Source organism: Periplaneta americana, chromosome 17 (assembly GCF_040183065.1).
Source record: "Periplaneta americana isolate PAMFEO1 chromosome 17, P.americana_PAMFEO1_priV1, whole genome shotgun sequence".
Classification (NCBI taxonomy): Eukaryota; Metazoa; Arthropoda; class Insecta; order Blattodea; family Blattidae; genus Periplaneta; species Periplaneta americana.
The window spans coordinates 89,270,534-89,281,531 of record NC_091133.1 but is presented as its reverse complement, the minus strand read 5'-3'; positions in this window follow the sequence as shown (position 1 = coordinate 89,281,531).

Sequence of the window (10,998 nt, the reverse complement as noted above, 5' to 3'; positions counted from 1 at the left end):
CAGAAGCGAAACCCAACCGAAGCCCGGGTACGAGTGGGAGTAAGTACTCGCACATCATAGCCAAACCACAGAATTTTATCTCTTTCAGCACATTACTAATCGGAACTGTGTCGAGGATTTTACACGTGTATATATGTATTTTTTATTATTTCTCCCTAAATCGAATTTTCTGTATCTCTGTTATGTTTATGTCCAATGGGATGGAAATTTTTCACTGTACCACAGCTCCAACACAGCTTCCCCCTCCTCCTCATCTCGCATTCAGACGATAGGTAGCAATATACGTACTAATCAAGAAATCGATATTCCACCCCCCACTCTCTCCGCTCTTCCATCCCTAAATGTAATGTTCTCCAGGCTTATATACAGTTAATACACTCACGGTTTTGTTCTCTATTGTTTCCGTTCTATATTAAGCTTAAAATTAGCATACCTAATTATCTGTAGTGCTTTTAATTAAAAGCAGAGATTAATTGCTACGGAATCACTAAAAAATATAAGCCGTAGAACGAAAAATTGATCATTCCTTTTTTATACTAGACTGTTCTTTAATGTTGTCTCTCTAGTGAAGAGAGAAAGAAAAGACGCAGAGGAAAGAAATGTTTTAAAAGCTTTCTCAATTACTGTAGAGTTTCTCGTACACCAATATTGTTGCAATCCGTCACAGAACCGGATAGAAGCCTCCAGCATTTTTTATTCCGAAGATTGCTTCTCCGTTTCAGCTGTGTCCCATGTTTGCAGTCCATCGCTTTCGTTTGTTTGCAGTGTTATGAAGATCAGCCCTGGGCTGATACACGAGTTTCAAACAAGAAAACTCTTTATACATAATGTTTACGAGTACACATAAAATATGACCTAAAAATTACAAGACTTGCTCCAATAAATGTTTACTTTCTTGGACTAGCCTACCATTACATGAAAGTTGAGTTCTGAAATTCAGTTATTTAATGAAGAGACAAGTTCTCATGACGTAATGCATTAGGAAAAGATTTGTTGCTACGGAACTTTCCATTTTCAAGAAAACTTCATCACATACTCAACAATGAATTGTGTGGCTCAGTGCCAGAGTTGCCTAACCCACAAATTTTTTAGTCTCTGATTTCTGCATAGAATGACTGTAAATTATCATTTATATGTGTGTCAAAGTACATGTATTATATAAAAATTAGACGATAATAAATGAGAAATAATTTCCAATTGAGAACATATAATTTTATGAAACGATGTCCAAGTTTGGACTTCAATAACTCTTTTCAGTGTAATTGTGGATATGAGCAATTTCTGGGTAACTTTCGGTGTTGGACCCCGGACTCATTTCACCGGCATTATCACCTTCATTTCATTCAGACGCTAAATAACCTAGATGTTGATACAGCGTCGTAAAATAACCCAATAAGATAAAATAAATAAAATGTAATTGTGGTTTAGGCCACTCTGGCACTGAGTCAGTAAATTGAAGTTCAGAACGCACACGCATTTCAACGCAACATTACCAATCGAAAAAACACCCTCACCACTACCTTCACATTCTTCCCCATAGGACACCAAGCAAGAAGAAGTCGGAAGAACGTGAAAAACCTCACTAGAAGTTTGAAAATGGCAAGAAATCATGCCGACACTAATCACTTACGTATAGGATCATATTAAATTTCGTAAATTAACACAATGAAATATAGAAGTTCTTAATTTTAGAATTAGAATTAGAATTAGCCCGTAGAATCCCTGTAGGGCAAGGGCCTCTTTGCTGGCAAGGTGGCTATTTTGGCATTCCCGCGTAGCCAGTTCGGGAAAGATCCTCATTCCTGTGATGCTGCATCAATCAGTAATCTCCACTCTCGGCGGTCCTTGGCTATTGTCGTCCAGTTGGATCCAAAGTGAAGTTTCAGAACGTCCGCCCATCTTTTTTTTCTGTCGGCCTACGCTCCTTTGTCCGGTTCTTGGGTCCCAGGCTATTGTTTTGGTTTTAATTGTCATTAGTCATACACAAGTTTTGAAAGTATGCGATTCAAGAATTAATCATTATTGGTATTCAATTTGCTAGTGTACATAATATATCAACAGTCTGAATTTAATCTCTCCTCGAAAACGTCCGACTGTTAAGTCAATTTCTTTCGAAAATATACATATACGTACATTTTAATGTCATAACTCTTGCAATGAAAGACGAACTACTTACAACTATGAATCTGACGTCCACATGAAGAAATACAATGACATAGTTGCCAGTGTTTATTCCAACTATAATCCAAAACCTACATTTAATTAAGGAAGTTTATATTCTTGCCAAAAAGTTCTCATTTTGACAAATATATTTGTGTTCTATATTCAGAAGTTAAAAAAAAAAATCTTCATTTATGATAAGTACAGTCTTAGAAAAAAGTTTTGTCGCACAGATACTTTATAAGTCCCTGAAAGGAGGCATTGCGCATGATTAGACGTACAACGAAATAAAACTAATTTTATTATCTCAACTAGTCCTCCTCTTGTGAACCAGGTCGCTCGTACTCTGATCATGCGCACTGCCTCCTTTCACATATGAAGTAATTATGTGACAATTTAAGTTTGTTCCTATGCAGACCGGTCCCACTCCAACATCCACCTTCAAAAATTTGTTGGTGTGCGGCGTGTCGTCGTACGCAGACGTACGGACAAGTCCCTACACCATCGGTGACCAAAACTCGAACTGCAGTGATTACATGCGACAGACAGCCTATGAAGTAAGGAGACGGAGGAAAGGTACTTGACATGAAAACTACAACCAGTGGTGGTTCCTGTACTGACATCTTGATCAATCCCGCGGATAAAAATCTCAAGCTTTGCCGTATCAGTAATGTCACTGCTGTCATCAACAGCCAGACAATAATATAGAATTTTTCTTGCTTCTTTTTTTAAACTTCCTCTTGAATACAATCAGGAATTTTCTAAATTCTTCTCTTGATACTTGGTCGAGAAATTCGTAGTTCTTCAAAATTAAAAACTTCTTTTGGACACGTTATTTAAGCTATATTTTAATCATTATTCTTTTGAGAAATTCTGTTCTAAAGGCTTTAGACTAGAGTACGAGATATTTCAAACCCCATTAGGTAGCTGACTTCCTTACATTTATTTATGTCACCTTTCTCTTCCTGGCTATGATTTAAGATATGGCAATTCGTTTAACAGTTCGTTGGCACATAATATTGAATCAGTTTTTCTACAATATTATTATTAAATGAATAACTAATAAATAGTTACCCTCGTCTAAAGATTAAGAATATTAAAATTAAGATATAACCTGATAATTTTATCCTTCTAGGGAGAATATCTAAAAATATCAATATTCTTGCACGTACAGAAGAATTATAGAAACACATACTTAGTGATCAATAATAATAATAATAAAAAAGGTAAAGGTATCCCCGTAACATGCCATGAAGGCACTTGGGGGGCATAGAGGTAGAGCCCCATGCTTTCCATGACCTCGGCACTAGAATGAAGTGGTGTGGTCGGCACCACGCTCTGACCGCCTTTTACCCCCGGGAAAGACCCGGTACTCAATTTTATAGGAGGCTGAGTGAACCTCGGGGCCGTTCTGAAAGTTTGGCAACGAGAAAAAATCCTGTCACCACCTGGGATCGAACCCCGGACCTTTCAGTCCGTAGCCAGCTGCTCTACCAACTGAGCTACCCGGCCGCCATAATAATAATAATAATAATAATAATAATAATAATAATAATAATAATAATAATTCATTATTTATCGTGGCAATTAATGTCGAGCTATATTCTCCTAGTTGAACCGTTGAGCAAAGCGAACATATTACACTTTGTCCGACAGAACAAAAACGTTCTCCCTCTCATTCTTTACGAAACCACCTCGTACTGCTTGTAGAGACAGAGTTTGTAGAGCGACATGATACCGCCACTGCTTGCCTTCAGTACGTGAATGAAACACACAGCAATGTACAGGAAACTCCTCGTATCCGTCTGAATGTATGTGATTACATGATGTAATCACGATACCCGCTTTGGTCACCGCTGCTCTACACGCTTCCCTACGCAGGCCGTTCCCATCCCATCCTTTAACGCTTAGCTTCCTTGTGACAGGCGCTCCACACTACCGTCATTAAGACGAAGAAACGTTACTACTTGGAACCGTTCTGCATAGGAATGCTCTGTAAGTTTCTTGCTGAATCATATGAAATGTAAGCTGGAAATGTAAGCATCTCATGTGAAGCACTAATAAATGTTATCACAGTACACATCAGAGTGCTGCATTGGAGTTAAATCGCTCGCTTGAACTCGGTCGAGTGTCGCACCCTCGAGTGAGATACGATCGGTCGTGATACGCTCGTAATAAATAGAAGCACAGTACAAGCACAGTCTACTATATACAGTCACGAAGCTTGAGTTTTGAGGGTCCTAGAAACAATAGACTGTGCGGGTACTATTTCGCATTGTCTGTAATGAGGCGATATTAGCGATCCTAGTGGTGAGCAACTATCTAATGTTTGCATATTTACTACATATTGAGCTTCGTGACTGTATATACTAGACTGTGGTACAAGGTCATCTCACCGACATGTCTTATCTTATATGGAAGGCGACAGATAAGATACACATAATTATGTTTTGCTCACACGGTAAAAATAAGGCTTTATTTTCTGCGTTTATGACAAACGTTTAATGGAACAGTCAATGGAACGTACCAAAACAGGAACATGAAGTTATAAATAAAATAGTATGAAAAACTTCGATATACAGTTATTATTGCTAATTAATAACTATTCAATATTTGATTTACCACATATATAATATGATAGGTCTATACATAGTGTTCCGCCTATATACTGCGAAAATGTAGAAACGTTTTACAAAAAATTATTGATATAGCAGTAGATTAATAACAATATTAATACAGAGATAACGTCACAGAAAATATAATAAAACGAATAATCATGCTGCACAACTGTTACAGACGCAAAGATTGATACACTAATCATTAGAGATTATTATTATTATTATTATTATTATTATTATTATTATTATTATTATTATTACTAGAAAACGTGATACAGTTCTTGCATTATCGTGATTGTGTTCTCCTTTTATAATAATTACATTTACATCCAATAACATCTATCAGATGTGGCAAAAACAAAATCACTCTTGTGTGGAGAAAAAAAAAACATTTACCTACAACATTTATATTACATTTTAAAGTAAGTACTATGGAGAGGTTAGTTAAACACTATGATGTTACTACACAGTTCATCACTGTAACAAGAACGAATGTCTAACGCTCGGCTTATACCATTCGAGGATTTATCGCTCGTGACAATTTTACCCATCATGCATGTGCGCTACCTATCGGATTATGCTATGAACTACTTGGCGCTCGAGAGAAAACGTCCGATGCAGACCTCTAGTACACATATTTATTATAATTTCTAAAGTCCCAGATATTTTTCAATCCCGAACATTATCCAGGACGAAACGGCATATCCAGGACTTTCCCAGACGTATAATAGATCTACTCTTGTAGTAATGATAATCTTTACTTAAAGTTTCCTTTCAGTCACATAACTCACATAAACGTGGTGGTGGTGGTGGTGGTGGTGGTGGTGGTGGTGGTGGTGGTGGTGGTGGTGGTGGTGGTGGTGGTGGTGGTGGTGGTGGTGACACGACGACTATGAGTATGCAATAACGGAGCAATAGTATAATGAAAATGAAACTAGAACCTAAGTACTGGGCTGAAACTTCAATAGCAGCTTTGTTCAACATAAATCTCACACAATCTTCCCGAGATCGCCCAGGTCCCTTTTGTCAGCAGCCGTCAACTGACTGAGCTCTGTACGTTAGAAAAAACTTTTTAACGCGATACACAGTTCTTATCCATATTAATGAAACTGCGTTGTACAATATTCTTTTGACTACTGAAGCATAATGCTTTCATCTATTAATAACCCAATAACCATGTTAGTTAATAATGGAAAATGAGTGTCTGTTTTTCCTCTGGCCACTTTATTTGCGATGTTGCCACAAGCGTGAAGTTTTCGTTCAAATTTTGTACTGCGCAAAACAAAACATGTCTGGCCGTTACGAGACGCACAACGCAAATACAGCCGGGTGTACTACAAGGCTTGTTTGTATAGGCCTATTACATTTCGAAACGTTTGTGCAATCATGGGGCGCAACAGTGCTAACATGCCCGATGTTGCTCCTTTTTAATAATTTGTCACCAACTGAATAAAAAATCTGATACATTGATTAGGTGCATTCCGAAATGCTTTTTGTGACAACTCTACCCACTCACAATTAAAGGAACTTACTCCTCAATAGATCAGGATGATGCAAACTATGACGCATCTTCTACAACATAAATATCTCTTCTTCTCATCATTATTTGGTAAGAAAGAAAAAAAAATAACAATAATAATTATAGCATAGCCTATGTATGCCAAATAATGTCCAGCTATGAAATTAATGAAAAATTTTTAGTTTTTTCCTTTATATGTGCAGAAATTTTATCCGAACAGCTGTAACATTTCAATTTTTTTTTTTTCACAACGAAAAGTTACTTCTGTTCAGATCAAATTTCTGCACTTTCAAAGGACAAAACTAAAATTCTTTCAATCATTTATTATCATAATACACTACTCCATTAAAGTGACTGAACATATTGGGAATTAATTCAGTAGCTTTCCCAAAATACCCTGATATATTTCATATAAAATATTTTTTTTCTCGAAAACGAAGCAAAAACGAGGAAAATTGTATCAAATTTTTTTGCTTAAATTATCTAAAAAAACAACCCCCTGAAATTAATGACATTACTTACGGTTCATCATATATATAATCAAATATAGGCTATATATGTATATATATTCAATTTATTATTATTATTATTATTATTATTATTATTATTATTATTATTATTATTAGTTGTAGTAGTAGTAGTAGCTGTGGAGAATTTCATAGAGAGTAACGCATATCATTAATTGATTATTTTAATGCTTTTTGGATAGACAAATAATGTCTTTTAAGTATCAATAGATATAGAGTGTATTTATATATATATAATTTGAACTGGTAATGTAAATTACGGGAAAACGGCTGAACGGATTTTAAAAAATGATACCTCATTTTGAAGCTTGGAACCCAAAGTTTTTCAGAAAAATAGTAATTTTCAGTGAAATGTCAATTTTCCTACATCATTTTCCTATTTTTCAAAATCCATGTGTCGTAGTTTTGAGAAATAATGGGTTTTCAGAATAAAACAAAACACAAACACACTACAATAAACAATATCACACGAAGGCTACGATATGTAGGATTGTCGACATATTTAGAGTTCAGATGACTCAGATTCTCCGACATCATAATTCCAATTTGTCGATCTTCATTTGTGTAACTTTTTGAGAACGTTTCTGCAATATTGGTTATTAAAAACTTCAAGACTTACTAAAAAGAATTTACAAATCAGATTCTTTGGTATGTAATTTTCTGAGTACAGCTGTCTGTGTATTGGATATTAAGAACTACAAAACTTAATAATGTTTGATGACATTATTACCATTAACAATGAAATATAATTACAGTGAATGCCATGATGTATTTGTCACTGATTATACAGATTAATACTTTATTGATGATATGAAAGTGAAACCTTTTGGGTTTATATAAGTAGGCGTAGAGAATATTTGAAGTTAGAACTTCATTTCTATAATATTTACTGAGTGACGGCTATATAGTAGTCTATACAAAACTTAAGTAAGATAACAATATTGTTATTAAGAATGAAATATTTTTATAGCTATTAATCAAGTGGTATGGGTCTTTTCCATATATTTAATGGTGGTGTGGTGTAGATATTTAAAGCTGAAAGTCAGAATTTATAGAACAGTTACGCTCCTGGTTGTTCTTTATAGTTGTGAAACTAAGACTCTCACTTTGAGAGAGGAAAAGAGATTAAGGGTATTTGAAAATAAGGTTCTTAGGGAAATACTTGGCGCTAAGAGGGATGAAATTATAAGAGAATGGAGAAAGTTACACAACGCAGACCTACACGCATTGTATTCTTCACCTGACATAATTAGGAACATTAAATCCAGACGTTTGAGATGGCAGCACATATAGCACGTATGGGTTAATCTAGAAATGCATATAGAGTGTTAGTTGGAAAATGTCTGGTATTCTTCATTGGAAATAAATTTGAAAAAATTTAATTTGAACTTCTAATGAACTTAGCTTGCAGCATTTGCTGCACAAGCCACTAGTTATATATAAATCCTATAATAATAATAATAATAATAATAATAATAATAATAATAATAATAATAATAATAATAATAATAATAATAATAATAATAACAACAACAGTTTACTTAAAGATATTTTGGATCGTCTATACCATCAAAATATTAAGCGTATTATTATTATTATTATTATTATTATTATTATTATTATTAATAGTACTATTACTAATTTTAATATCTGTTCTCACAACCAAAAAATGCAGTCTTCTTATTCCAAATATCACGATCCAAACAATCGCACTCTTACATGCCCTTTCTCCGCATGCTTTCCCTTATTCTGCCTACAAGAATCATGAAAGGCTTCAATCGGAAGACTTGGACCAGAACATCGACCTGTCTAGTCAGAATCATTATCCTGCAGCTCTGCTATCTCAATCAGAATGTTGTGTAGGTTTTCTGAAATCCGAAAAGGCAGAGCGACAGAGAATGCAGGGGAGAACGTCACACACTGGGGAGGGAGCAGCCAGGCTCCGTGACCCAGATCAAGGGACAGTCCACCTTTGTCATCGCTGGCTATTTGTGTCCTCTAGTACACTAGTGGAAAATGGACTCTGCATGTGCTGTCTTTTGAAGGACTTGGAAATACGAACCCGTCCACTCTGCTCTCGAGGTAAAGAGTGTGGCAAGCAAGCAATATACATTATGCGCATATTGCGATGTGAAGAACAAGTCCACTTCTCAGTGCAGGAACGTTTCTTTCTTCAGATACAGTGCTGTTCAGAAACATCGCATCTCTAAACGACATTTCATACAAGTTGAGAGGATGCGAAGGCATTTCTTTCCCCTTCTACTTGCCCTGAGTCCATCAGTATAACATACCGGTAGCTGTTACCTCTTATACCTGCACCCCCAAGTTATACACACAAGAAAATAAAATATTAAATAAAGTACATAAATGGATATAAAATACAGTGACACTGATGTTTCAGTATATTTTAGTGTCTTTTTTACAAAATTTTCAGCTAATAATTAAATAAATAAAGGAATGCTAGTTTGTATTATGAAGTCAGGGGGGAGTGACGCAATGCAGATTATTACGTCGTTTATGCTGTAGAGTAGCAACTAGCGGTGAAGAAAACATTAATCTTCTGCTGTCAGTAGCTTTTTAATGTGCCAGTTAATATAAACAACAATGAAATGAAATATAAACGCTTAGTATAGATTTTCTAAATCTAGATTACCGGTAAACGTTTTCAATAATAATAATTTTCACTATGTTCAAAGTCAATTAGTCAAACGTTAATAAGATAGACAGTAGCATCTTCCCCTTCACGGATGGTAAAGAGTGTGAGTAGAGGGGAAGGCCTATCAACCAAACTGAAATGGGGATTAGTAGTATGCATAATTGAACAGAATATAGAAATAATTGAAATGTTGAATTGTGAACAATATTCAGATTTTGTTGTCATTATAAATGTGACTGAAATAATTTCTTTGTACATTTTATTTTTGCTAACATTTCCAATATTAACCTGGCTATACCTTTGGATTAACGGCTGAGAACCGGAAACACTCCACGACTGGAGTTCGATGATACTGGCGTAAAATACAAACAAATCACTTTACTAGGTATAGGAGGGAAGGAAAGTAGTTCATCCATTTACGTAAATTAGGAAATATCGCGATTTTGAGTTTGATAATTTTCATTATATTTTTTAAAATGAAAACACAGTACTGCATTAACAGTAAGTGTTTTTACTCACGAAATGAGCTATCCATTCGGACGTATTCATTATACAGTGTATTCTACAGCACATTAGCGTACGATATAGAGAATGAAGTTAAATTGAAACATAATCATAATATGGATATTTAAACACATTTTTGAAAATGGTGGCCGTTCATTTCGATACAGGCTTCAGTTCTTTTCTGCACATTATAGCACTATAGACTATTGCACCTAATTTCAATTACCAGTTTCGCCCTTTTACTAGTAACTCATGTTGAAATAATTCTGTACCTACTCTATAAAAAGAGTACCTTACGTACTGTAAATTCAATCTTCACTTCTGCCCGATCCGAAAAGATAAAATTACTCAGACATGCTATCTACTGTCCGTCCAAATGGTTATGTAGCAGGGTCATAGAAAGGGGGCAAATCACGTGACAGTTAATTACTTAACGAAACCCTTTTATTTAAGTTATTTTAAACAGTTGTATAATATTACGTAGACGTCCAATTCCTAACAGAAATTAATGTTTTTAGAAAAGAGCTAAGACAGCTGAGCCACTAGCCTTTACAGAGGAGCGAGTAGAAGCGAGTGGGGGGAAACCGGAATGCGACGTAAGGAAACGGACGACAGTACCTGTGCGAAAATATAATTCAATATTGAAAGCTCTTTCGTCACTGGAAAACGCGAACTTATTTCTGGAACGTACTATATTCACTAACTCAGTACTGCTCACTATGACCGCATACGCAGCCTTGGTTCTGTGTGGAGAACGGTTGGAAGTTTACTAGTAGAGGGGGTGGAAGTAAAGTACATTTAAAAACTCAAGTACAATAACAATTGAAGTAAAAATAAACTAGGCCTATGTACGAAAAACTGTTTAGTTGTAGAGTTATAGCAAGTTTTAATAATGCTCTATTTTGGAAGGATGCAACATGTTTATCACAAAGAAAAGAGCAAGTCAAGGCTGGTTTAGGGAAGAAAAACTGAAGAAATAAATTGTATGTGTACACACTGTACCTGTTAGTTTAA